Raw genomic sequence first — 27151 nt, 5'->3', positions numbered from 1 at the left:
GTTTAAACCAGTTTGTACCGGTTCAATCCGTTTTTATCCGGTTTAAACCGGTTTAAGCTGGTTCAACCCGGTTTTCTCCGGTTTAAACCGATTTAAGCCGGTTCCATCCGATTTTCTCCGGTTTTAACCGGCTTAAACTGGTTCATTCCGCTTTTATCCAGTTTAAACCGGTTCTATCTGGTTCAATCCGGTTTTATCCAGTTTAAACCGGTTCTATCCGGTTCTATCCGGTTGAAACCGGTTTAAACCAGTTCAATCCGGTTTTCTCCGGTTAAAACCAGTTCAATCCGGTTTTATCCGGTTTAAACCGGTCCTATCCGGTTTAAACATGTTTAGGCCTGTTCATTCCGGTTTTATCAGTTTTAGACCGGTTTAAACTGCTTCAATCCGTTTATATCCGGTTTAAACCGGTTTCAACCGGTTCAATCTGGTTTTCTCCGGTTTAAACCGATTTAAGCCGGTTCCATCCGGTTTTCTCCGGTTTTAACCGGCTTAAACTGGTTCATTCCGCTTTAATCCAGTTTAAACCGGTTCTATCTGGTTCTATCCGGTTGAAACCGGTTTAAACCGGTTCAATCCGGTTTTATACAGTTTAAACCGGTTCATTCCGATTTCATCCGGTTTGAACCGATTTAAACCGTTTTAAACTGGTTCAATCCGGTTTTAAATGGTTTAAACCGGTTCTATCCGGTTCAATCTGGTTTAAACCGGTTTAAACCGGTTCTATCCATTTTTATCCGGTTTAAACCGGTTCAATCTGGTTTTATCCGGTTTAAACCGGTTTAAACCGGTTCAATCGGTTTTATCCAGTTTAAACCGCTTCAATCCGTTTTTTCCGGTTTAAACCGGTTTAAACCAGTTCATTCCGGTTTTATCCGGTTTAAGCCGGTTCAATCCGGTTTAAACCCTTTCAATCTGGTTTTATCCGGTTTGAACCGGTTTAAACCGCTTCAATCCGGTTTTATCCAGTTTAAACCGGTTCTATCCGGTTCTATCCAATTGAAACCAGTTTAATCCGGTTCAATCCGTTTTGATCCGATTTAATCCGGTTCAATCTGGTTTTATCCGGTTTAAACCGATTTAAACCGGTTCAGTCCGGTTTTATCCAGTTTAAACCTGTTATATCCGGTTCTATCCGGTTTAAACCGGTTTAAACCGGTTTAATCCGGTTTTATCCAGATTAAACCGGTTCAATCTGGTATTATCCGGTTTAAACTGGTTCAATTTGATTTTATCCCGTTTAAGCCGGTTTTATCCGGTTTAAACCAGTATAAACCTGTTCAATCCGTTTTATCCTGTTTAAACCGGTTTAAACCGGATCAATCCGGTTTTATCCGGTTTCAACCGGTTTTACCCGGTTCTATACGGTTTAAACCGGTTTAAACCTGTTCAATCCGATTTCGTCTGGTTTAAACCGATTCAACCCAGTTTTATCCGGTTTAAAGCGGATTAAGCTGGTTCAATCCGGTTTTATCCGGTTTAAACCGGTTCAATCTTGTTTTATCCGGTTTAAACCAGTTGAAACCAGGTCAATCTGGTTTTATCCGGTTTAGACCACTTCAAACCGGTTCAATCCGGTTTTATCCGGTTTAAACCAGTTCTATCCATTTCTATCTGGTTTAAACCGGTTTAAACTGGTTCAATCCGGTTTTATCCGTTTTAAACTGGTGCAATCTGGTTTTATCCGGTTTAAACTGGTTCAATTTGGTTTTATCCGGTTTAAACCGGTTTTATCCGTTTTAAACCGGTTCAATCCGGTTTTATCCGGTTTAAACCGTTTCTATCCGGTTCTCTCCGTTTTAAACCGTTTTAAACTAGTTCATTCCGGTTTATTCCGGTTTAAACCGGTTTGAACCGGTTCAATCCGGTTTAAACTGGTTCAATCCGCTTTTATCCGGTTTAAACCGGTTTTAACCGGTTCAATCCGGTTTTATCTGGTTTAAACCGGTTCTATGCTGTTTATACCAGTTTAAGACTGTTCAATCCAGTTTTATCCGGTTTATACCGTTTCTATATGGTTCTATCCGTTTTAAACCGGTTTAAACCAGTTCATTCCGGTTTTATCCGGTTTAAGCCGGTTTAAGCCGGTTCAATCCGGTTTTATCCGGTTTAAACCGGTTCAATCTGGTTTTATCCGGTTTAAACCGGTTTGAACCGGTTCAATCCTGTTTTATCCGGTTTAAACCAGTTTAAGCCGGTTCAATCCGGTTTTATCCAGTTTAAACCAGTTCTATCTGGTTCTATCCGGTTGAAACCAGTTTAAACCGGTTCAATCCGGTTTTATCCGGTTTAAACCGGTTCTATGCTGTTTATACCAGTTTAAGCCTGTTCAATCGGGTTTTATCCGGTTTAGACCTGTTTAAGCCGGTTCATTCCAGTTTTATCCAGTTTAAACCGGTTTAAACCCTTTCAATCCGTTTTTATCCGGTTTCAACCGGTTTGCACCGGTTCAATGCGGTTTTATCCGGTTTAAACCGTTTCTATCCGGTTCTATCCCTTTTAAACCGGTTTAAACCAGTTCATTCCGGTTTTATCCGGTTTAAACCGGTTTGAACCGGTTCAATCCGGTTTTATCTGGTTTAAACCGGTTTAAGCCGGTTCAATCCGGTTTTATCCGGTTTAAACCGGTTCAATCCAGTTTAAACCGGTTTAAGCCATTTCAATCCGGTTTTATCCAGTTTAAACCGGCTCTATCCGGTTCTATCCGGTTGAAACCAGTTTAAACCGGTTCAATCCGGTTTTATCCGGTTTAAACCGGTTCAATCCGGTTTTATCCGGTTAAAACCGGTTTGAAATGGTTCAATCCGGTTTTATCCGGTTTAAACTGGTTCAGTCCGGTTTTATCCGGTTTAAACCAGTTCATTCCGGTTTTATCCGGTTTAAACTGGTTTGAACCGGTTCAATCCGGTTTTATCCGGTTTAAACCGGTTCAATCCGGTTTTATCCGGTTTAAACCATTTCACTCCGGTTTTATCCGGTTTAAACCGGTTTTAACCGGTTCAATCCGGTTTTATCTGGTTTAAACCTGTTTAAACCGGTTCAATCCGGTTTTATCCGGTTTAAACCGGTTCTATGCTGTTTATACCAGTTTAAGCCTGTTCAATCGGGTTTTATCCGGTTTAGACCTGTTTAAGCCGGTTCATTCCAGTTTTATCCAGTTTAAACCGGTTTAAACCCTTTCAATCCGTTTTTATCCGGTTTCAACCGGTTTGCACCGGTTCAATGCGGTTTTATCCAGTTTAAACCGTTTCTATCCGGTTCTATCCCTTTTAAACCGGTTTAAACCAGTTCATTCCGGTTTTATCCGGTTTAAACCGGTTTGAACCGGTTCAATCCGGTTTTATCCGGTTTAAACCGGTTTAAGCCGGTTCAATCCGGTTTTATCCAGTTTAAACCGGTTCTATCCGGTTGAAACCAGTTTAAACCGGTTCCATCCGGTTTTATCCGGTTTAAACTGGTTCAATCCGGTTTTATCCGGTTTAAACCTGTTCATTCCGGTTTTATCCGGTTAAAACCGCTTTGAAACGGTTCAATCCGGTTTTATCCGGTTTAAACCAGTTAACTCCGGTTTTATCCGGTTTAAACCCGGTTGAACCAGTTCAATTCGATTTTATCTGGTTTAAACCGGTTCAATGTTGTTTTATCCGGTTTAAACCTGTTTTATCCTGTTTAGACCATTTTAAACCAGTTCAATCTGGTTTTTATCGGCTTAAACCGGTTCACTCTGGTTTTATCCAGTTTAAACCGCTTTAAAATGGTTTAATCCGGTTTTATCCGGTTTAAACCAGTTTGAACCGGTTCAATCCGGTTTTATCCGGTTTAAACCGGTTTAAACCGGTTCAATCCGGTTTTATCTCATTTAAACCGGTTCTATCCGGTGCAATCCTGTTTAAATCGGTTTAAACCGGTTCTATCCTGTTCTATCCTGTATTAACCAGTTAAACCAGTTCAATCCGGTTTTATCCAGTTTAAACCGGTTCTATTCGTTTCCATCTGGTTTAAACGGGTTTAAACTGGTTCAATCCGGTTTTATACGTTTTAGACCGGTTCAATCTGTTTTTATCCGGTTTAAACTGGTTCAATTTGGTTTTATCCGGTTTAAACCGGTTTGAACCGGTTCAATCCGGTTTTATCCGGTTTAAACCGGTTCAATCTGGTTTTATCCGGTTTAAACCGGTTTTATCCGGTTTAGACCAGTTTAAACCAGTTCAATCTGGTTTTAATCGGCTTTAAACGGTTCAATCTGGTTTTATCCGGTTTAAACCGCTTTAAAACTGTTTAATCCGGTTTTATCCGTTTAAACCAGTTTGAACCGGTTCAATCCGGTTTTATCCGGTTTAAACCGGTTTAAACCGGGTCAATCCGGTTTTATCCGGTTTTAACCGGTTCTATCCGGTTCTATCCAGTTTAAACCAGTTCTATCCGGTTCTATCCGGTTTAAACCGGTTTAACCGGTTCAATCCGGTTTTATCCGGTTTAAACCGGTTCTATCCGGTTTAAACCGGTTTGAGCCGGTTCATGCGGGTTTTATCCGGTTTTAACCGGATACCAGTTTAAACCGGTTCTATCCAGTTTAAACCGGTTCAATCGGTTTTTATCTGGTTTAAAGCGGATTAAACCGGTTCTATCCGGTTTCATCCAGTTTAAACCGGTTCAATCCGTTTTTTCCGGTTTAAACCGATTTAAACCAGTTCAGTCCGGTTTTATCCACTTTAAACCGGTTATATCCGGTTCTATCCTGTTTAAACCGGTTTAAACCGGTTTAATCCGGTTTTATCCAGCTTAAACCGGTTCAATCTGGTATTATCCGGTTTAAACTGGTTCAATTTGGTTTTATCCCGTTTAAACCGGTTTTATCCGGTTTAAACCGGTATAAACCAGTTCAATCCTGTTTTATCCTTTTTAAACCGGTTTAAACCAGATCAATCCGGTTTTATCCGGTTTCAACCGGTTTAACCCGGTTCTATACGGTTTAAACCGGTTTAAACCTGTTCAATCCGGTTTTATCCGGTTTAAAACGGTTCAATCCAGTTTTATCCGGTTTAAACCGGTTTAAGCTGGTTCAATCTGGTTTTATCTGGTTTAAACCGTTTCAATCTTGTTTTATCTGGTTTAAACCGGTTCTATCCATTTCTATCTGGTTTAAACCGGTTTAAACTGGTTCAATCCGGTTTTATCGGTTTTAAACCGGTTCAATCTGGTTTTATCCAGTTTAAACTGGTTCAATTTGGTTTTATCCGGTTTAAACAGGTTTTATCCGTTTTAAACCGGTTTAATCCAGTTCAATCCGGTTTTATCCAGTTTAAACCGGTTCTATCCGGTTCTATCCGGTTGAAACCAGTTTAAACCGGTTCAATCCGGTTTTATCCGTTTTAAACCGGTTCAATCCGGTTTTATCCGATTTAAACCAGTTCATTCCGGTTTTATCCGGTTAAAACCGGTTTGAAACGGTTCAATCCGGTTTAAACCAGTTCATTCCGATTTTGTCCGGTTAAAACCGGTTTGAAACCGTTCAATCTGGTTTTATCCGGTTTAAACCGGTTCAATCCGGTTTTATCCGGTTTCAACCAGTTCACTCCGGTTTTATCTGGTTTAAACCAGTTTGAACCAGTTCAATCCGGTTTTATCCAGTTTTTAACCGGTTCTATCCGGTTCTACCCGGTTGACACCAGTTTAAACCGGTTCAATCCGGTTTTATCCGGTTTAAACCGTTTCAATCCGTTTTTATCCGGTTTAAACCAGTTCATTCCGGTTTTATCCGGTTAAAACCGGTTTGAAACGGTTCAATCCAGTTTTATCCGGTTTAAACTGGTTCAGTCCGGTTTTATCTGGTTTAAACCAGTTCATTCCAGTTTTATCCGGTTTAAACCGGTTTGAACCGGTTCAATCCGGTTTTATCCGGTTTAAACCAGTTCACTCCGGTTTTATCCGGTTTAAACCAGTTTGTACCGGTTCAATCCGTTTTTATCCGGTTTAAACCGGTTTAAGCTGGTTCAACCCGGTTTTCTCCGGTTTAAACCGATTTAAGCCGGTTCCATCCGATTTTCTCCGGTTTTAACCGGCTTAAACTGGTTCATTCCGCTTTTATCCAGTTTAAACCGGTTCTATCTGGTTCAATCCGGTTTTATCCAGTTTAAACCGGTTCTATCCGGTTCTATCCGGTTGAAACCGGTTTAAACCAGTTCAATCCGGTTTTCTCCGGTTAAAACCAGTTCAATCCGGTTTTATCCGGTTTAAACCGGTCCTATCCGGTTTAAACATGTTTAGGCCTGTTCATTCCGGTTTTATCAGTTTTAGACCGGTTTAAACTGCTTCAATCCGTTTATATCCGGTTTAAACCGGTTTCAACCGGTTCAATCTGGTTTTCTCCGGTTTAAACCGATTTAAGCCGGTTCCATCCGGTTTTCTCCGGTTTTAACCGGCTTAAACTGGTTCATTCCGCTTTAATCCAGTTTAAACCGGTTCTATCTGGTTCTATCCGGTTGAAACCGGTTTAAACCGGTTCAATCCGGTTTTATACAGTTTAAACCGGTTCATTCCGATTTCATCCGGTTTGAACCGATTTAAACCGTTTTAAACTGGTTCAATCCGGTTTTAAATGGTTTAAACCGGTTCTATCCGGTTCAATCTGGTTTAAACCGGTTTAAACCGGTTCTATCCATTTTTATCCGGTTTAAACCGGTTCAATCTGGTTTTATCCGGTTTAAACCGGTTTAAACCGGTTCAATCGGTTTTATCCAGTTTAAACCGCTTCAATCCGTTTTTTCCGGTTTAAACCGGTTTAAACCAGTTCATTCCGGTTTTATCCGGTTTAAGCCGGTTCAATCCGGTTTAAACCCTTTCAATCTGGTTTTATCCGGTTTGAACCGGTTTAAACCGCTTCAATCCGGTTTTATCCAGTTTAAACCGGTTCTATCCGGTTCTATCCAATTGAAACCAGTTTAATCCGGTTCAATCCGTTTTGATCCGATTTAATCCGGTTCAATCTGGTTTTATCCGGTTTAAACCGATTTAAACCGGTTCAGTCCGGTTTTATCCAGTTTAAACCTGTTATATCCGGTTCTATCCGGTTTAAACCGGTTTAAACCGGTTTAATCCGGTTTTATCCAGATTAAACCGGTTCAATCTGGTATTATCCGGTTTAAACTGGTTCAATTTGATTTTATCCCGTTTAAGCCGGTTTTATCCGGTTTAAACCAGTATAAACCTGTTCAATCCGTTTTATCCTGTTTAAACCGGTTTAAACCGGATCAATCCGGTTTTATCCGGTTTCAACCGGTTTTACCCGGTTCTATACGGTTTAAACCGGTTTAAACCTGTTCAATCCGATTTCGTCTGGTTTAAACCGATTCAACCCAGTTTTATCCGGTTTAAAGCGGATTAAGCTGGTTCAATCCGGTTTTATCCGGTTTAAACCGGTTCAATCTTGTTTTATCCGGTTTAAACCAGTTGAAACCAGGTCAATCTGGTTTTATCCGGTTTAGACCACTTCAAACCGGTTCAATCCGGTTTTATCCGGTTTAAACCAGTTCTATCCATTTCTATCTGGTTTAAACCGGTTTAAACTGGTTCAATCCGGTTTTATCCGTTTTAAACTGGTGCAATCTGGTTTTATCCGGTTTAAACTGGTTCAATTTGGTTTTATCCGGTTTAAACCGGTTTTATCCGTTTTAAACCGGTTCAATCCGGTTTTATCCGGTTTAAACCGTTTCTATCCGGTTCTCTCCGTTTTAAACCGTTTTAAACTAGTTCATTCCGGTTTATTCCGGTTTAAACCGGTTTGAACCGGTTCAATCCGGTTTAAACTGGTTCAATCCGCTTTTATCCGGTTTAAACCGGTTTTAACCGGTTCAATCCGGTTTTATCTGGTTTAAACCGGTTCTATGCTGTTTATACCAGTTTAAGACTGTTCAATCCAGTTTTATCCGGTTTATACCGTTTCTATATGGTTCTATCCGTTTTAAACCGGTTTAAACCAGTTCATTCCGGTTTTATCCGGTTTAAGCCGGTTTAAGCCGGTTCAATCCGGTTTTATCCGGTTTAAACCGGTTCAATCTGGTTTTATCCGGTTTAAACCGGTTTGAACCGGTTCAATCCTGTTTTATCCGGTTTAAACCAGTTTAAGCCGGTTCAATCCGGTTTTATCCAGTTTAAACCAGTTCTATCTGGTTCTATCCGGTTGAAACCAGTTTAAACCGGTTCAATCCGGTTTTATCCGGTTTAAACCGGTTCTATGCTGTTTATACCAGTTTAAGCCTGTTCAATCGGGTTTTATCCGGTTTAGACCTGTTTAAGCCGGTTCATTCCAGTTTTATCCAGTTTAAACCGGTTTAAACCCTTTCAGTCCGTTTTTATCCAGTTTCAACCGGTTTGCACCGGTTCAATGCGGTTTTATCCGGTTTAAACCGTTTCTATCCGGTTCTATCCCTTTTAAACCGGTTTAAACCAGTTCATTCCGGTTTTATCCGGTTTAAACCGGTTTGAACCGGTTCAATCCGGTTTTATCCGGTTTAAACCGGTTTAAGCCGGTTCAATCCGGTTTTATCCAGTTTAAACCGGTTTAAGCCGGTTCAATCCGGTTTTATCCGGTTTAAACCGGTTCAATCCAGTTTAAACCGGTTTAAGCCAGTTCAATCCGGTTTTATCCAGTTTAAACCGGCTCTATCCGGTTCTATCCGGTTGAAACCAGTTTAAACCGGTTCAATCCGGTTTTATCCGGTTTAAACCGGTTCAATCCGGTTTTATCCGGTTAAAACCGGTTTGAAATGGTTCAATCCGGTTTTATCCGGTTTAAACTGGTTCAGTCCGGTTTTATCCGGTTTAAACCAGTTCATTCCGGTTTTATCCGGTTTAAACTGGTTTGAACCGGTTCAATCCGGTTTTATCCGGTTTAAACCGGTTCAATCCGGTTTTATCCGGTTTAAACCATTTCACTCCGGTTTTATCCGGTTTAAACCGGTTTTAACCGGTTCAATCCGGTTTTATCTGGTTTAAACCTGTTTAAGCTCGTTCAATCCGGTTTTATCCAGTTTAAACCGGTTCTATCCGGTTCTATCCAGTTGAAACCGGTTTAAACCAGTTCAATCCGGTTTTATCCAGTTAAAACCGGTTCAATCCGGTTTTATCCGGTTTATACCGGTTTAAACCGGTTCAATCGGTTTTATCCAGTTTAAACCGGTTCTATCCGGTTTAAACCAGTTTAAGCCAGTTCAATCCGGTTTTATCCTGTTTAAACCGGTTTAAACTGCTTCAATCCGTTTATATCCGGTTTCAACCGGTTTCAACCGGTTCAGGCCGGTTCATTCCGGTTTTATCAGTTTTAAACCGGTTTAAACAGCTTCAATACGTTTATATCCGGTTTCAACCGGTTATATCCGGTTTTATCCTGTTTGAACCAGTTCATTCCTGTTTTATGCGGTTTAAACCGGTTTGAACCGGTTCATTCCCGTTTTATCAGTTTTAAACCGGTTTAAACTGCTTCAATCCGTTTATATCCGGTTTAAACCGGTTTCAACCGGTTCAATCCGGTTTTCTCCGGTTTAAACCGATTTAAGCCGGTTCCATCCGGTTTTCTCCGGTTTTAACCGGCTTAAACCGGTTCATTCCGCTTTTATCCAGTTTAAACTGGTTCTATCTGGTTCTATCCGGTTGAAACCGGTTTAAACCGGTTCAATCCGGTTTTATACAGTTTAAACCGGTTCATTCCGATTTCATCCGGTTTGAACCGATTTAAACCGTTTTAAACCGGTTCAATCCGGTTTTAAATGGTTTAAACCGGTTCTATCCGGTTCAATCTGGTTTAAACCGGTTTAAACCGGTTCTATCCATTTTTATCCGGTTTAAACCGGTTCAATCTGGTTTTATCCGGTTTAAACCGGTTTAAACCGGTTCAATCGGTTTTATCCAGTTTAAACCGCTTCAATCCGTTCTTTCCGGTTTAAACCGGTTTAAACCAGTTCATTCCGGTTTTATCCGGTTTAAGCCGGTTCAATCCGGTTTAAACCCTTTCAATCTGGTTTTATCTGGTTTGAACCGGTTTAAACCGCTTCAATCCGGTTTTATCCAGTTTAAACCGGTTCTATCCGGTTCTATCCAATTGAAACCGGTTTAATCCGGTTCAATCCGTTTTGATCCGATTTAATCCGGTTCAGTCCGGTTTTATCCGGTTTAAACCGATTTAAACCGGTTCAGTCCGGTTTTATCCAGTTTAAACCTGTTATATCCGGTTCTATCCGGTTTAAACCGGTTTAAACCGCTTCATTCCCGTTTTATCCGGTTAAAACCGGTTTGAAACGGTTCAAACTGGTTTTATCCGGTTTAAACCGGTTCAATCCGGTTTTATCCGGTTTCAACCAGTTCACTCCAGTTTTATCCGGTTTAAACCTGTTTGAACCGGTTCAATCCGGTTTTATCTGGTTTAAACCGGTTGTAACCGGTTCAATCGGTTTTTATCTGGATTAAACCGGATTAAACGGGTTCTATCCAGTTTTATCCAGTTTAAACCGGTTCAATCCGCTTTTTCTGGTTTGAACCGGTTTAAACCAGTTCATTCCGGTTTTATCCGGTTTAAGCCGGTTCAATCCAGTTTAAACCGTTTCAATCTCGTTTTATCCGGTTAGAACCGGTTTACACCGCTTCACTCCGGTTTTATCCGTTTTAAACCGTTCTATCCGGTTCTATCCGGTTGAAACTGGTTTAATCCGGTTCAATCCGGTTTGACCCGGTTTAAACCGGTTCAATCTGGTTTTATCCAGTTTAAACCGGTTCTATCTGGTTCTATCCGGTTGAAACCTGTTTAAACCGGTTCAATCCGGTTTTACACAGTTTAAACCGGTTCATTTCAATTTCATCCGGTTTGAACCGGTTTAAACCGTTTTAAACCGGTTCAATCCGGTTTTAAATGGTTTAAACCGGTTCTATCCGGTTCAATCTGGTTTAAACCGGTTTAAACCAGTTTAAACCAGTTCAATCGGTTTTATCCAGTTTAAACCGCTTCAATCCGTTTTTTCCAGTTTAAACCGGTTTAAACCAGTTCATTCCGGTTTTATCCGGTTAAAACCGGTTTGAAACGATTCAATCCGGTTTTGTCCGGTTTAATCCGGTTCAATCTTGTTTATCCGGTTTAAACCGGTTGAAACCAGTTCAATCCGGTTTTATCCGGTTTAGACCAGTTCAAACCGGTTCAATCCGGTTTTTTCCGGTTTAAACCCGTTCTATCCATTTCTATCTGGTTTAAACCGGTTTAAACTGGTTCAATCCGGTTTTATCCAGTTTAAACTGGTTCAATTTGGTTTTATCCGGTTTAAACAGGTTTTATCCGTTTTAAACCGGTTTAATCCAGTTCAATCCGGTTTTATCCAGTTTAAACCGGTTCTATCGGGTTCTATCCGGTTGAAACCAGTTTAAACCGGTTCAATCCGTTTTTATCCGGTTTAAACCGGTTCAATCCGTTTTTATCCGGTTTAAACCGGTTCATTCCGGTTTTATCCGGTTAAAACCGGTTTAAAACGGTTCTATCTGGTTTTATCCGGTTTCAACCGGTTCATTCCGGTTTTATCCGGTTTAAACCGGTTTTATCCGGTTTAGACCGGTTTAAACCAGTTCATTCCGGTTTTATCCGGTTTAAACTGGTTTGAAACGGTACAATCCGGTTTTATCTGGTTTCAACCGGTTCAATCTGGTTTTATCCGGTTTAAACCGGTTTTATCCAGTTTAGACCGGTTTAAACCAGTTCATTCCGGTTTTAATCGGCTTAAACCGGTTCAATCTGTTTTTATCCGGTTTAAACCGCTTTAAAATGGTTTATTCCGGTTTTATCCGGTTTAAACCAGTTTCAACCGGTTCAATCCGGTTTTATCCGGTTTAAACCGGTTCAATCCGGTTTTATCTCGATTAAACCGGTTCTATCCTTTTCTATCCTGTTTTAACTGGATTTAACCAGTTCAATCCGGTTTTATCTGGTTTAAACTGGTTCTATCCGTTTCCATCTGGTTTAAACGGGTTTAAACTGGTTCAATCCGGTTTTATCCATTTTAAACTGGTACAATCTGATTTTATCCGGTTTAAACTGGTTCAATTTGGTTTTATCCGGTTTAAACCGGTTTGAACCGGTTCAATCCGTTTCTATCTGGTTAAAACAGGTTCTATCCGATTCTATCTGGTTTAAACCGGTTGAAACCGGTTCAATCCGTTTTTATCCGGTTTAAACCGGTTCAGTCTGGTTTTATCCGGTTTAAACCGGTTTAAACTGGTTCAATCCGGTTTTATCCGGTTTAAACCGGTTCTATGCTGTTTATACCAGTTTAAGCCTGTTCAATCGGGTTTTATCCGGTTTAGACCTGTTGAAGCCGGTTCAATCCGGTTTTATCCGGTTTAAACCGGTTCTACCCGGTTCTATCCGGTTGAAACCAGTTTAAACCGGTTCAATCCGGTTTTATCCGTTTTAAACCGGTTCAATCCGGTTTTATCCGGTTTAAATCTGTTCATTCCGGTTTTATCCGGTTAAAACCGGTTGGAAATGGTTCAATCCGGTTTTATCCGGTTTAAACCGGTTCAGTCCGGTTTTGTCCGGTTTAAACCGGTTCATTCCAGTTTTATCCGGTTAAAACCAGTTTGAAACGGTTCAATCCGGTTTTATCCGGTTTAAACCGGTTCAGTCTGGTTTTATCCGGTTTAAACCGGTTTAAACCGGTTCAATCCGGTGTTACCCGGTTTAAACCGGTTCTATGCTGTTTATACCAGTTTAAGCCTGTTCAATCGGGTTTTATCCGGTTTAGACCTCTTTAAGCCGGTTCATTCCGGTTTTATCCAGTTTAAACCAGTTTAAACCCTTTCAATCCGTTCTTATCTGGTTTCAACCGGTTTAAACCAGTTCATTCCGGTTTTATCCGGTTTAAACTGGTTTGAACCGGTTCAATCCAGTTTTATCCGGTTTAAACCGGTTTAAGCCGGTTCAATGCGGTTTTATCCGGTTTAAACCGGTTCGATATTGTTTGATCCGGTTTAAACGAGTTTGAACCGGTTCAATCCGGTTTTATCCGGTTTAAACCGGTTTAAGCCGGTTCAATCCGGTTTTATCCAGTTTAAACCGGTTCTATCCGGTTGAAACCAGTTTAAACCGGTTCAATCCGGTTTTATCCGGTTTAAACCGGTTCCATCCGGTTTTATCCGGTTTAAACCTGTTCATTCCGGTTTTATCCGGTTAAAACCGCTTTGAAACGGTTCAATCCGGTTTTATCCGGTTTAAACCGGTTCTATTCGTTTCTATCTGGTTAAAACCGGTTCTATCCGATTCTATCCGGTTTAAACCGGTTTAAACCGGTTCAATCCGTTTTTATCCGGTTTAAACCGGTTCAGTCTGGTTTTATCCGGTTTAAACCGGTTTAAACTCGTTCAATCCGGTTTTATCCGGTTTAAACCGGTTCTTTGCTGTTTATACCAGTTTAAGCCTGTTCAATCGGGTTTTATCCGGTTTAGACCTGTTGAAGCCGGTTCATTCCGGTTTTATCCAGTTTAAACCGGTTTAAACCCTTTGAATCCGTTTTTATCCGGTCTCAACCGGTTTACACCGGTTCAATCCGGTTTTATCCGGTTTATACCGTTTCTATCCGGTTCTATCCGTTTTAAACCGGTTTAAACCAGTTCATTCCGGTTTTATCCGGTTTAAACTGGTTTGAACCGGTTCAATCCAGTTTTATCCGGTTTAAACTGGTTTAAGCCGGTTCAATCCGGTTTTATCCGGTTTAAACCGGTTCTATCCGGTTGAAACCAGTTTAAACCTGTTCAATCCGGTTTTATCCGGTTTAAACCTGTTCATTCCGGTTTTATCCGGTTAAAAACGCTTTGAAACGGTTCAATCCGGTTTTATCCGGTTTAAGCCGGTTCAGTCCGGTTTTATCTGGTTTAAACCAGTTAACTCCGGTTTTATCCGGTTTAAACCCGGTTGAACCAGTTCAATCCGGTTTTATCTGGTTTAAACCGGTTCAATGTGGTTTTATCCGGTTTAAACCTGTTTTATCCTGTTTAGACCATTTTAAACCAGTTCAATCTGGTTTTAATCGGCTTAAACCGGTTCACTCTGGTTTTATCCGGTTTAAACCGCTTTAAAATGGTTTAATCCGGTTTTATCCGGTTTAAACCAGTTTGAACCGGTTCAATCCGGTTTTATCCGGTTTAAACCGGTTTAAACCGGTTCAATCCGGTTTTATCTCATTTAAACCGGTTCTACCCGGTGCAATCCTGTTTAAATCGGTTTAAACCGGTTCTATCCTGTTCTATCCTGTTTTAACCGGTTAAACCAGTTCAATCCGGTTTTATCCAGTTTAAACCGGTTCTATTCGTTTCCATCTGGTTTAAACGGGTTTAAACTGGTTCAATCCGGTTTTATACGTTTTAAACCGGTTCAATCTGTTTTTATCCGGTTTAAACTGGTTCAATTTGGTTTTATCCGGTTTATACCGGTTTGAACCGGTTCAATTCGGTTTTATCCGGTTTAAACCGGTTCAATCTGGTTTTATCCGGTTTAAACCGGTTTTATCCGGTTTAGACCAGTTTAAACCAGTTCAATCTGGTTTTAATCGGCTTTAACCGGTTCAATCTGGTTTTATCCGGTTTAAACCGCTTTAAAACGGTTTAATCTGGTTTTATCCGTTTAAACCAGTTTGAACCGGTTCAATCCGGTTTTATCCGGTTTAAACCGGTTTAAACCGGGTCAATCCGGTTTTATCTGGTTTTAACCGGTTCTATCCGGTTCTATCCAGTTTAAACCAGTTCTATCCGGTTCTATCCAGTTTAAACCGGTTGAAACCAGGTCAATCTGGTTTTATCCGGTTTAGACCACTTCAAACCGGTTCAATCCGGTTTTATCCGGTTTAAACCAGTTCTATCCATTTCTATCTGGTTTAAACCGGTTTAAACTGGTTCAATCCGGTTTTATCCGTTTTAAACTGGTGCAATCTGGTTTTATCCGGTTTAAACTGGTTCAATTTGGTTTTATCCGGTTTAAACCGGTTTTATCCGTTTTAAACCGGTTCAATCCGGTTTTATCCGGTTTAAACCGGTTCTATGCTGTTTATACCAGTTTAAGCCTGTTCAATCGGGTTTTATCCGGTTTAGACCTGTTTAAGCCGGTTCATTCCAGTTTTATCCAGTTTAAACCGGTTTAAACCCTTTCAATCCGTTTTTATCCGGTTTCAACCGGTTTGCACCGGTTCAATGCGGTTTTATCCGGTTTAAACCGTTTCTATCCGGTTCTATCCCTTTTAAACCGGTTTAAACCAGTTCATTCCGGTTTTATCCGGTTTAAACCGGTTTGAACCGGTTCAATCCGGTTTTATCCGGTTTAAACCGGTTTAAGCCGGTTCAATCCGGTTTTATCCGGTTTAAACCGGTTCAATCCAGTTTAAACCGGTTTAAGCCAGTTCAATCCGGTTTTATCCAGTTTAAACCGGCTCTATCCGGTTCTATCCGGTTGAAACCAGTTTAAACCGGTTCAATCCGGTTTTATCCGGTTTAAACCGGTTCAATCCGGTTTTATCCGGTTAAAACCGGTTTGAAATGGTTCAATCCGGTTTTATCCGGTTTAAACTGGTTCAGTCCGGTTTTATCCGGTTTAAACCAGTTCATTCCGGTTTTATCCGGTTTAAACTGGTTTGAACCGGTTCAATCCGGTTTTATCCGGTTTAAACCGGTTCAATCCGGTTTTATCCGGTTTAAACCATTTCACTCCGGTTTTATCCGGTTTAAACCGGTTTTAACCGGTTCAATCCGGTTTTATCTGGTTTAAACCTGTTTAAGCTGGTTCAATCCGGTTTTATCCAGTTTAAACCGGTTCTATCCGGTTCTATCCAGTTGAAACCGGTTTAAACCAGTTCAATCCGGTTTTATCCAGTTAAAACCGGTTCAATCCGGTTTTATCCGGTTTAAACCGGTTTAAACCGGTTCAATCGGTTTTATCCAGTTTAAACCGGTTCTATCCGGTTTAAACCAGTTTAAGCCAGTTCAATCCGGTTTTATCCTGTTTAAACCGGTTTAAACTGCTTCAATCCGTTTATATCCGGTTTCAACCGGTTTCAACCGGTTCAGGCCGGTTCATTCCGGTTTTATCAGTTTTAAACCGGTTTAAACAGCTTCAATACGTTTATATCCGGTTTCAACCGGTTATATCCGGTTTTATCCTGTTTGAACCAGTTCATTCCGGTTTTATGCGGTTTAAACCGGTTTGAACCGGTTCATTCCCGTTTTATCAGTTTTAAACCGGTTTAAACTGCTTCAATCCGTTTATATCTGGTTTAAACCGGTTTCAACCGGTTCAATCCGGTTTTCTCCGGTTTAAACCGATTTAAGCCGGTTCCATCCGGTTTTCTCCGGTTTTAACCGGCTTAAACCGGTTCATTCCGCTTTTATCCAGTTTAAACTGGTTCTATCTGGTTCTATCCGGTTGAAACCGGTTTAAACCGGTTCAATCCGGTTTTATACAGTTTAAACCGGTTCATTCCGATTTCATCCGGTTTGAACCGATTTAAACCGTTTTAAACCGGTTCAATCCGGTTTTAAATGGTTTAAACCGGTTCTATCCGGTTCAATCTGGTTTAAACCGGTTTAAACCGGTTCTATCCATTTTTATCCGGTTTAAACCGGTTCAATCTGGTATGATCCGGTTTAAACCGGTTTAAACCGGTTCAATCGGTTTTATCCAGTTTAAACCGCTTCAATCCGTTCTTTCCGGTTTAAACCGGTTTAAACCAGTTCATTCCGGTTTTATCCGGTTTAAGCCGGTTCAATCCGGTTTAAACCCTTTCAATCTGGTTTTATCCGGTTTGAACCGGTTTAAACCGCTTCAATCCGGTTTTATCCAGTTTAAACCGGTTCTATCCGGTTCTATCCAATTGAAACCGGTTTAATCCGGTTCAATCCGTTTTGATCCGATTTAATCCGGTTCAATCCGGTTTTATCCGGTTTAAACCGATTTAAACCGGTTCAGTCCGGTTTTATCCAGTTTAAACCTGTTATATCCGGTTCTATCCGGTTTAAACCGGTTTAAACCGCTTCATTCCCGTTTTATCCGGTTAAAACCGGTTTGAAACGGTTCAATCTGGTTTTATCCGGTTTAAACCGGTTCAATCCGGTTTTATCCGGTTTCAACCAGTTCACTCCAGTTTTATCCGGTTTAAACCTGTTTGAACCGGTTCAATCCGGTTTTATCTGGTTTAAACCGGTTGAAACCGGTTCAATCGGTTTTTATCTGGATTAAACCAGATTAAACCGGTTCTATCCAGTTTTATCCAGTTTAAACCGGTTCAATCCGCTTTTTCCGGTTTGAACCGGTTTAAACCAGTTCATTCCGGTATTATCCGGTTTAAGCCGGTTCAATCCAGTTTAAACCGTTTCAATCTCGTTTTATCCGGTTAGAACCGGTTTACACCGCTTCACTCCGGTTTTATCCGTTTTAAACCGTTCTATCCGGTTCTATCCGGTTGAAAGTGGTTTAATCCGGTTCAATCCGGTTTGACCCGGTTTAAACCGGTTCAATCTGGTTTTATCCAGTTTAAACCGGTTCTATCTGGTTCTATCCGGTTGAAACCTGTTTAAACCGGTTCAATCCGGTTTTACACAGTTTAAACCGGTTCATTTCAATTTCATCCGGTTTGAACCGGTTTAAACCGTTTTAAACCGGTTCAATCCGGTTTTAAATGGTTTAAACCGGTTCTATCCGGTTCAATCTGGTTTAAACCGGTTTAAACCGGTTTAAACCAGTTCAATCGGTTTTATCCAGTTTAAACCGCTTCAATCCGTTTTTTCCAGTTTAAACCGGTTTAAACCAGTTCATTCCGGTTTTATCCGGTTAAAACCGGTTTGAAACGATTCAATCCGGTTTTATCCGGTTTAAACCGGTTCAATCTTGTTTATCCGGTTTAAACCGGTTGAAACCAGTTCAATCCGGTTTTATCCGGTTTAGACCAGTTCAAACCGGTTCAATCCGGTTTTTTCCGGTTTAAACCCGTTCTATCCATTTCTATCTGGTTTAAACCGGTTTAAACTGGTTCAATCCGGTTTTATCCAGTTTAAACCGGTTCAATTTGGTTTTATCCGGTTTAAACAGGTTTTATCCGTTTTAAACCGGTTTAATCCAGTTCAATCCGGTTTTATCCAGTTTAAACCGGTTCTATCGGGTTCTATCCGGTTGAAACCAGTTTAAACCGGTTCAATCCGTTTTTATCCGGTTTAAACCGGTTCAATCCGTTTTTATCCGGTTTAAACCGCTTCATTCCGGTTTTATCCGGTTAAAACCGGTTTGAAACGGTTCTATCTGGTTTTATCCGGTTTCAACCGGTTCATTCCGGTTTTATCCGGTTTAAACCGGTTTTATCCGGTTTAGACCGGTTTAAACCAGTTCATTCCGGTTTTATCCGGTTTAAACCGGTTTGAAACGGTACAATCCGGTTTTATCTGGTTTCAACCGGTTCAATCTGGTTTTATCCGGTTTAAACCGGTTTTATCCAGTTTAGACCGGTTTAAACCAGTTCATTCCGGTTTTAATCGGCTTAAACGGGTTCAATCTGTTTTTATCCGGTTTAAACCGCTTTAAAATGGTTTATTCCGGTTTTATCCGGTTTAAACCAGTTTCAACCGGTTCAATCCGGTTTTATCCGGTTTAAACCGGTTCAATCCGGTTTTATCTCGATTAAACCGGTTCTATCCGGTTCTATCCTGTTTAAATCGGTTTAAATCGGTTCTATCCTTTTCTATCCTGTTTTAACTGGATTTAACCAGTTCAATCCGGTTTTATCTGGTTTAAACCGGTTCTATCCGTTTCCATCTGGTTTAAACGGGTTTAAACTGGTTCAATCCGGTTTTATCCATTTTAAACCGGTACAATCTGATTTTATCCGGTTTAAACTGGTTCAATTTGGTTTTATCCGGTTTAAACCGGTTTGAACCGGTTCAATCCGTTTCTATCTGGTTAAAACAGGTTCTATCCGATTCTATCTGGTTTAAACCGGTTGAAACCGGTTCAATCCGTTTTTATCCGGTTTAAACCGGTTCAGTCTGGTTTTATCCGGTTTAAACCGGTTTAAACTGGTTCAATCCGGTTTTATCCGGTTTAAACCGGTTCTATGCTGTTTATACCAGTTTAAGCCTGTTCAATCGGGTTTTATCTGGTTTAGAACTGTTGAAGCCGGTTCAATCCGGTTTTATCCGGTTTAAACCGGTTCTACCCGGTTCTATCCGGTTGAAACCAGTTTAAACCGGTTCAATCCGGTTTTATCCGTTTTAAACCGGTTCAATCCGGTTTTATCCGGTTTAAATCTGTTCATTCCGGTTTTATCCGGTTAAAACCGGTTGGAAACGGTTCAATCGGGTTTTATCCGGTTTAAACCGGTTCAGTCCGGTTTTGTCCGGTTTAAACCGGTTCATTCCAGTTTTATCCGGTTAAAACCAGTTTGAAACGGTTCAATCCGGTTTTATCCGGTTTAAACCGGTTCAGTCTGGTTTTATCCGGTTTAAACCGCTTTAAACCGGTTCAATCCGGTGTTACCCGGTTTCAACCGGTTCTATGCTGTTTATACCAGTTTAAGCCTGTTCAATCGGGTTTTATCCGGTTTAGACCTCTTTAAGCCGGTTCATTCCGGTTTTATCCAGTTTAAACCAGTTTAAACCCTTTCAATCCGTTCTTATCTGGTTTCAACCGGTTTAAACCAGTTCATTCCGGTTTTATCCGGTTTAAACTGGTTTGAACCGGTTCAATCCAGTTTTATCCGGTTTAAACCGGTTTAAGCCGGTTCAATGCGGTTTTATCCGGTTTAAACCGGTTCGATATTGTTTGATCCGGTTTAAACGAGTTTGAACCGGTTCAATCCGGTTTTATCCGGTTTAAACCGGTTTAAGCCGGTTCAATTCGGTTTTATCCAGTTTAAACCGGTTCTATCCGGTTAAACCAGTTTAAACCGGTTCAATCCGGTTTTATCCGGTTTAAACCGGTTCCATCTGGTTTTATCCGGTTTAAACCTGTTCATTCCGGTTTTATCCGGTTAAAACCGCTTTGAAACGGTTCAATCCGGTTTTATCCGGTTTAAACCGGTTCTATTCGTTTCTATCTGGTTAAAACCGGTTCTATCCGATTCTATCCTGTTTAAACCGGTTTAAACCAGTTCAATCCGTTTTTATCCGGTTTAAACCGGTTCAGTCTGGTTTTATCCGGTTTAAACCGGTTTAAACTCGTTCAATCCGGTTTTATCCGGTTTAAACCGGTTCTTTGCTGTTTATACCAGTTTAAGCCTGTTCAATCGGGTTTTATCCGGTTTAGACCTGTAGAAGCCGGTTCATTCCGGTTTTATCCAGTTTAAACCGGTTTAAACCCTTTGAATCCGTTTTTATCCGGTCTCAACCGGTTTACACCGGTTCAATCCGGTTTTATCCGGTTTGTACCGTTTCTATCCGGTTCTATCCGTTTTAAACCGGTTTAAACCAGTTCATTCCGGTTTTATCCGGTTTAAACTGGTTTGAACCGGTTCAATCCAGTTTTATCCGGTTTAAACCGGTTTAAGCCGGTTCAATCCGGTTTTATCCGGTTTAAACCGGTTCGATATGGTTTGATCCGGTTTAAACCAGTTCAAACCGTTTCAATCCGGTTTTATCCGGTTTAAACCGGTTTAAGCCGGGTCAATCCGGTTTTATCCAGTTTAAACCGGTTCTATCCGGTTGAAACCAGTTTAAACCTGTTCAATCCGGTTTTATCCGTTTTAAACCTGTTCATTCCGGTTTTATCCGGTTAAAAACGCTTTGAAACGGTTCAATCCGGTTTTATCCGGTTTAAGCCGGTTCAGTCCGGTTTTATCCGGTTTAAACCAGTTAACTCCGGTTTTATCCGGTTTAAACCCGGTTGAACCAGTTCAATCCGGTTTTATCTGGTTTAAACCGGTTCAATGTGGTTTTATCCGGTTTAAACCTGTTTTATCCTGTTTAGACCATTTTAAACCAGTTCAATCTGGTTTTAATTGGCTTAAACCGGTTCACTCTGGTTTTATCCGGTTTAAACCGCTTTAAAATTGTTTAATCCGGTTTTATCCGGTTTAAACCAGTTTGAACCGGTTCAATCCGGTTTTATCCGGTTTAAACCGGTTTAAACCGGTTCAATCCGGTTTTATCTCATTTAAACCGGTTCTATCCGGTGCAATCCTGTTTAAATCGGTTTAAACCGGTTCTATCCTGTTCTATCCTGTTTTAACCGGTTAAACCAGTTCAATCCGGTTTTATCCAGTTTAAACCGGTTCTATTCGTTTCCATCTGGTTTAAACGGGTTTAAACTGGTTCAATCCGGTTTTATACGTTTTAAACCGGTTCAATCTGTTTTTATCCGGTTTAAACTGGTTCAATTTGGTTTTACCCGGTTTATACCGGTTTGAACCGGTTCAATTCGGTTTTATCCGGTTTAAACCGGTTCAATCTGGTTTTATCCGGTTTAAACCGGTTTTATCCGGTTTAGACCAGTTTAAACCAGTTCAATCTGGTTTTAATCGGCTTTAACCAGTTCAATCTGGTTTTATCCGGTTTAAACCGCTTTAAAACGGTTTAATCTGGTTTTATCCGTTTAAACCAGTTTGAACCGGTTCAATCCGGTTTTATCCGGTTTAAACCGGTTTAAACCGGGTCAATCCGGTTTTATCTGGTTTTAACCGGTTCTATCTGGTTCTATCCAGTTTAAACCAGTTCTATCCGGTTCTATCCGGTTTAAACCGGTTGAAACCAGGTCAATCTGGTTTTATCCGGTTTAGACCACTTCAAACCGGTTCAATCCGGTTTTATCCGGTTTAAACCAGTTCTATCCATTTCTATCTGGTTTAAACCGGTTTAAACTGGTTCAATCCGGTCTTATCCGTTTGAAACTGGTGCAATCTGGTTTTATCCGGTTTAAACTGGTTCAATTTGGTTTTATCCGGTTTAAACCGGTTTTATCCGTTTTAAACCGGTTCAATCCGGTTTTATCCGGTTTAAACCGTTTCTATCCGGTTGTATCCGTTTTAAACCGTTTTAAACTAGTTCATTCCGGTTTATTACGGTTTAAACCGGTTTGAACCTGTTCAATCCGGTTTAAACTGGTTCAATCCGCTTTTATCCGGTTTAAACCGGTTTTAACCGGTTCAATCCGGTTTTATCTGGTTTAAACCGGTTCTATGCTGTTTATACCAGTTTAAGACTGTTCAATCCAGTTTTATCCGGTTTATACCGTTTCTATATGGTTCTATCCGTTTTAAACCGGTTTAAACCAGTTCATTCCGGTTTTATCCGGTTTAAGCCGGTTTAAGCCGGTTCAATCCGGTTTTATCCGGTTTAAACCGGTTCAATCTGGTTTTATCCGGTTTAAACCGGTTTGAACCGGTTCAATCCTGTTTTATCTGGTTTAAACCAGTTTAAGCCGGTTCAATCCGGTTTTATCCAGTTTAAACCAGTTCTATCTGGTTCTATCCGGTTGAAACCAGTTTAAACCGGTTCAATCCGGTTTTATCCGGTTTAAACCGGTTCTATGCTGTTTACACCAGTTTAAGCCTGTTCAATCGGGTTTTATCCGGTTTAGACCTGTTTAAGCCGGTTCATTCCAGTTTTATCCAGTTTAAACCGGTTTAAACCCTTTCAATCCGTTTTTATCCGGTTTCAACCGGTTTGCACTGGTTCAATGCGGTTTTATCCGGTTTAAACCGTTTCTATCCGGTTCTATCCCTTTTAAACCGGTTTAAACCAGTTCATTCCGGTTTTATCCGGTTTAAACCGGTTTGAACCGGTTCAATCCGGTTTTATCCGGTTTAAACCGGTTTAAGCCGGTTCAATCCGGTTTTATCCGGTTTAAACCGGTTCAATCCAGTTTAAACCGGTTTAAGCCAGTTCAATCCGGTTTTATCCAGTTTAAACCAGCTCTATCCGGTTCTATCCGGTTGAAACCAGTTTAAACCGGTTCAATCCGGTTTTATCCGGTTAAAACCGGTTTGAAATGGTTCAATCCGGTTTTATCCGGTTTAAACTGGTTCAGTCCGGTTTTATCCGGTTTAAACCAGTTCATTCCGGTTTTATCCGGTTTAAACTGGTTTGAACCGGTTCAATCCGGTTTTATCCGGTTTAAACCGGTTCAATCCGGTTTTATCCGGTTTAAACCATTTCACTCTGGTTTTATCCGGTTTAAACCGGTTTTAACCGGTTCAATCCGGTTTTATCTGGTTTAAACCTGTTTAAGCTGGTTCAATCCGGTTTTATCCAGTTTAAACCGGTTCTATCCGGTTCTATCCAGTTGAAACCGGTTTAAACCAGTTCAATCCGGTTTTATCCAGTTAAAACCGGTTCAATCCGGTTTTATCCGGTTTAAACCGGTTTAAACCGGTTCAATCGGTTTTATCCAGTTTAAACCGGTTCTATCCGGTTTAAACCAGTTTAAGCCAGTTCAATCCGGTTTTATCCTGTTTAAACCGGTTTAAACTGCTTCAATCCGTTTATATCCGGTTTCAACAGGTTTCAACCGGTTCAGGCCGGTTCATTCCGGTTTTATCAGTTTTAAACCGGTTTAAACAGCTTCAATCCGTTTATATCCGGTTTCAACCGGTTATATCCGGTTTTATCCTGTTTGAACCAGTTCATTCCGGTTTTATGCGGTTTAAACCGGTTTGAACCGGTTCATTCCCGTTTTATCAGTTTTAAACCGGTTTAAACTGCTTCAATCCGTTTATATCCGGTTTAAACCGGTTTCAACCGGTTCAATCCGGTTTTCTCCGGTTTAAACCGATTTAAGCCGGTTCCATCCGGTTTTCTCCGGTTTTAACCGGCTTAAACCGGTTCATTCCGCTTTTATCCAGTTTAAACCGGTTCTATCTGGTTCTATCCGGTTGAAACCGGTTTAAACCGGTTCAATCCGGTTTTATACAGTTTAAACCGGTTCATTCCGATTTCATCCGGTTTGAACCGATTTAAACCGTTTTAAACCGGTTCAATCCGGTTTTAAATGGTTTAAACCAGTTCCATCCGGTTCAATCTGGTTTAAACCGGTTTAAACCGGTTCTATCCATTTTTATCCGGTTTAAACCGGTTCAATCTGGTTTTATCTGGTTTAAACCGGTTTAAACCGGTTCAATCGGTTTTATCCAGTTTAAACCGCTTCAATCCGTTTTTTCCGGTTTAAACCAGTTCATTCCGGTTTTATCCGGTTTAAGCCGGTTCAATCCAGTTTAAACCCTTTCAATCTGGTTTTATCCGGTTTGAACTGGTTTAAACCGCTTCAATCCGGTTTTATCCAGTTTAAACCTGTTATATCCGGTTCTATCCGGTTTAAACCGGTTTAAACCGCTTCATTCCGGTTTTATCCGGTTAAAACCGGTTTGAAACGGTTCAATCTGGTTTTATCCGGTTTAAACCGGTTCAATCCGGTTTTATCCGGTTTCAACCAGTTCACTCCAGTTTTATCCGGTTTAAACCAGTTTGAACCGGTTCAATCCGGTTTTATCTGGTTTAAACTGGTTTAAACCGGTTCAATCGGTTTTTATCTGGATTAAACCGGATTAAACCGGTTCTATCCAGTTTTATCCAGTTTAAACCGGTTCAATCCGCTTTTTCCGGTTTAAACCGGTTTAAACCAGTTCATTCCGGTTTTATCCGGTTTAAGCCGGTTCAATCCAGTTTAAACCGTTTCAATCTCGTTTTATCCGGTTAGAACCGGTTTACACCGCTTCAATCCGGTTTTATCCGGTTTAAACCGTTCTATCCGGTTCTATCCGGTTGAAACTGGTTTAATCCGGTTCGATCCGGTTTGACCCGGTTTAAACCAGTTCAATCTGGTTTTATCCAGTTTAAACCGGTTCTATCTGGTTCTATCCGGTTGAAACCTGTTTAAACCGGTTCAATCCGGTTTTACACATTTTAAACCGGTTCATTTCAATTTCATCCGGTTTGAACCGGTTTAAACCGTTTTAAACCGGTTCAATCCGGTTTTAAATGGTTTAAACCGGTTCTATCCGGTTCAATCTGGTTCAAACCAGTTTAAACCGGTTTAAACCAGTTCAATCGGTTTTATCCAGTTTAAACCGCTTCAATCCGTTTTTTCCGGTTTAAACCGGTTTAAACCAGTTCATTCCGGTTTTATCCGGTTAAAACCGGTTTGAAACGATTCAATCCAGTTTTATCCGGTTTAAACCGGTTCAATCTTGTTTATCCGGTTTAAACCGGTTGAAACCAGTTCAATCCGGTTTTATCTGGTTTAAACCGGTTCTATCCGTTTCCATCTGGTTTAAACGGGTTTAAACTGGTTCAATCCGGTTTTATCCATTTTAAACCGGTACAATCTGATTTTATCCGGTTTAAACTGGTTCAATTTGCTTTTATCCGGTTTAAACCGGTTTGAACCGGTTCAATCCGTTTCTATCTGGTTAAAACTGGTTCTATCCGATTCTATCTGGTTTAAACCGGTTGAAACCGGTTCAATCCGTTTTTATCCGGTTTAAACCGGTTCAGTCTGGTTTTATCCGGTTTAAACCGGTTTAAACTGGTTCAATCCGGTTTTATCCGGTTTAAACCGGTTCTATGCTGTTTATACCAGTTTAAGCCTGTTCAATCGGGTTTTATCCGGTTTAGACCTGTTGAAGCCGGTTCAATCCGGTTTTATCCGGTTTAAACCGGTTCTACCCGGTTCTATCCGGTTGAAACCAGTTTAAACCGGTTCAATCCGGTTTTATCCGTTTTAAACCGGTTCAATCCGGTTTTATCCGGTTTAAATCTGTTCATTCCGGTTTTATCCGGTTAAAACCGGTTGGAAACGGTTCCATCCGGTTTTATCCGGTTTAAACCGGTTCAGTCCGGTTTTGTCCGGTTTAAACCGGTTCATTCCAGTTTTATCCGGTTAAAACCAGTTTGAAACGGTTCAATCCGGTTTTATCCGGTTTAAACCGGTTTAAGCCGGTTCAATGCGGTTTTATCCGGTTTAAACCGGTTCGATATTGTTTGATCCGGTTTAAACGAGTTTGAACCGGTTCAATCCGGTTTTATCCGGTTTAAACCGGTTTAAGCCGGTTCAATCCGGTTTTATCCAGTTTAAACCGGTTCTATCCGGTTGAAACCAGTTTAAACCGGTTCAATCCGGTTTTATCCGGTTTAAACCGGTTCCATCCGGTTTTATCCGGTTTAAACCTGTTCATTCCGGTTTTATCCGGTTAAAACCGCTTTGAAACGGTTCAATCCGGTTTTATCCGGTTTAAACCGGTTCTATTCGTTTCTATCTGGTTAAAACCGGTTCTATCCGATTCTATCCTGTTTAAACCGGTTTAAACCGGTTCAATCCGTTTTTATCCGGTTTAAACCGGTTCAGTCTGGTTTTATCCGGTTTAAACCGGTTTAAACTCGTTCAATCCGGTTTTATCCGGTTTAAACCGGTTCTTTGCTGTTTATACCAGTTTAAGCCTGTTCAATTGGGTTTTATCCGGTTTAGACCTGTTGAAGCCGGTTCATTCCGGTTTTATCCAGTTTAAACCGGTTCTATCCGGTTGAAACCAGTTCAAACCGGTTCAATCCGGTTTTTTCCGGTTTAAACCCGTTCTATCCATTTCTATCTGGTTTAAACTGGTTTAAACTGGTTCAATCCGGTTTTATCCAGTTTAAACCGGTTCAATTTGGTTTTATCCGGTTTAAACAGGTTTTATCCGTTTTAAACAGGTTTAATCCAGTTCAATCCGGTTTTATCCAGTTTAAACCGGTTCTATCTGGTTCTATCCGGTTGAAACCAGTTTAAACCGGTTCAATCCGTTTTTATCCGGTTTAAACCGGTTCAATCCGGTTTTATCCGGTTTAAACCGGTTCATTCCGGTTTTATCCGGTTAAAACCGGTTTGAAACGGTTCTATCCGGTTTTATCCGGTTTCAACCGGTTCATTCCGGTTTTATCCGGTTAAAACCGGTTTGAAATGGTTCAATCTGGTTTTATCCGGTTTAAACCGGTTCAATCTGGTTTTATCCGGTTTAAACCAGTTCTCTCCGGTTTTATCCGGTTTAAACCGGTTTGAAACGGTACAATCCGGTTTTATCTAGTTTCAACCGGTTCAATCTGGTTTTATCCGGTTTAAACCGGTTTTATCCGGTTTAGACCGGTTTAAACCAGTTCATTCCGGTTTTCATCGGCTTAAACCGGT

Source organism: Cynocephalus volans, chromosome 12 (genome assembly GCF_027409185.1).
Source record: "Cynocephalus volans isolate mCynVol1 chromosome 12, mCynVol1.pri, whole genome shotgun sequence".
Taxonomy (NCBI): Eukaryota; Metazoa; Chordata; class Mammalia; order Dermoptera; family Cynocephalidae; genus Cynocephalus; species Cynocephalus volans.
The sequence above is the reverse complement of the archived record's forward strand: the minus strand, read 5'-3'. Positions refer to the sequence as shown.